Source organism: Typopeltis vanoorti, chromosome 16, assembly GCF_054136105.1.
Source record: "Typopeltis vanoorti isolate ZY-2024b chromosome 16, IOZ_Tvanoo_1.0, whole genome shotgun sequence".
Lineage (NCBI taxonomy): Eukaryota > Metazoa > Arthropoda > Arachnida > Uropygi > Thelyphonidae > Typopeltis > Typopeltis vanoorti.
Window position 1 is genome coordinate 82,349,631 of NC_143564.1, and position 2,047 is coordinate 82,351,677.

A 2,047-nucleotide genomic window follows, 5' to 3' on the forward strand; every position below is an offset into this window, starting at 1 on the left:
TTTTTATAAAAGGCAAGTCCATGCATATTTTTATTGTTAGTTTTATGATTCTAATGCTTCTGGTGTTCCCCAAATTTTTCTTATAATCGAAAGTGTTCCATCACTTCGAAAATGTTAAGAACTACTGCTATACAGCATATACTGTACCGTATCTTTAATTACAAATTGTTAAAATGAAAACATTTGTTCAGTTTTACAGCGCGTTTTATTATCCTTAAATGTTTGTTGTTGTGAATTAAAATAAAACATTATATATCAATATATAAAGATCATTTTGGCCTGTTAGTACTGGCCGAATTGGTTTTTGTGCAGAATCGAAACTAAACAAACGAATTCTTCTAGACCAGAAGCAGAAGAGAACTTTGTTTGGAACAATACAGAAAAATATAATCACGTGTTAGATATTTTATTGCTCTACACTTATCAATAGTAAAATTACGGATGAATTAAATCTGACAATCCAACTGCCATCTTTCTCTGTTAAATTTTTTTCCTTTAAATAAATTTGGTCTGGATCTTATAGGATCCAGACCAAATTTTAATGTTATGTTTCTCATAACATAACATTAAACAGAAAATAACACTAAAGACCAAAGTATAGCATTATTATAAAATGCGTAGATTTTTTTTTCTTTCATTATATAAATTCTGGATAAATACCTCAAATAAAAAAAATTAAAAAAAATAAAAAAAACACTTGAAATCGTAATTTAGCAGGTGAGCTATTTTTAAAAAAATAGTTATTTTGAAGCGTCTTCTCTTTCGAGAAATAATAGCAATTTTATTTTTATACATGCCAATTTTACCTCAAGAATCTTTTCCGGGGGGGGGGCTAAGTGGGGACGGAATAGCAATATCATTTGTAAATGAACAATCTTAGACCTTGCACATGGATGACAGCAGTGGTATGGTTTTCATCAATTATTTTGCATAGCGACATATCTGACCGACATATGAAGCTTTTAGGTAAAGGGTGGGGAATATTCAGCCTTCTGTGTCTAGTGAACAGTTTTTTTTTTTTTTTTTTTTGCATACTTGTCTAATCTGGAATGGATGTGGATAATAAAATTGATATACTTTATTATGTCTAAGTAAATTTATTAAATTTCAAATTTTTTTGAAAAAATCATACGATCATTTCTTTATGTATTAAAAAAGTTTTGTTTGTTGTCGAGAAGAAAATCTGTTTCATGGCAGTCTAACGTATTCGGTTCTGCTTGAGTTTCGAACGACATTTGTAATAATCAGTGACCTTGGCGGCCATAAATAATGTTACTGTTGCATATCTCTGAAAAATATCAAGACATATCAAGGAACAAACTTGAGCAGAGGCGTAGCTAGAGGGGGAACGGTAGGGGCGGTCCTCCCCGGGCGGCACTTTGAACATTTTTGAACTTTTGCAGTTAATTCTAAAATACAGTCTCGAGAACTCAGTTCCAACTATTGTAATACTACTGCGAATTTTCCTCACAATTGCTGTAAGTGTTGTGAGAGGAGTTTTTCTAAATAAAATTGATTAAGAATTGCCTACATTGCTATGAAATAGACTTCGACAATGTCATCGACGATTTTGCTAACAGAAAAGCCAGAAAAATAACATTTTAGAATGTTGAAATTAAAGTTTTGCTTCAAAAATAAACATAATATTTTAATTTATTTCCCTATGCGTCATTTTGACTTTTTGTGGTATTTTTGGTGTGTATTGAGAGGGACGGCAAAAGCTCTAGATACACCACTGAACTTGCGGCATTACACCTTTCCCTGGATTCTGAATATAAGTTAAAAATATTCTATTTAAATTCTAGAATAAAAGTAACAGCAAAAAAAAAAAAAAAAAGTAATAACATTCGAGATCCAGATAGAGAGAAAACCTTGGAAATTTCTTGAAGTTGTACAAGTGAACCAAGAGTTGCAATGTACAAATTTGTTGTGCATTTCGTCCATGCGTGGCATGAAAACAATTATTCCAATGAACTTGCCAATCGACTTATAAACAGCTGGAACAGGATCTTGAAGGATACATGGAAATCATCATAAATACAGATGA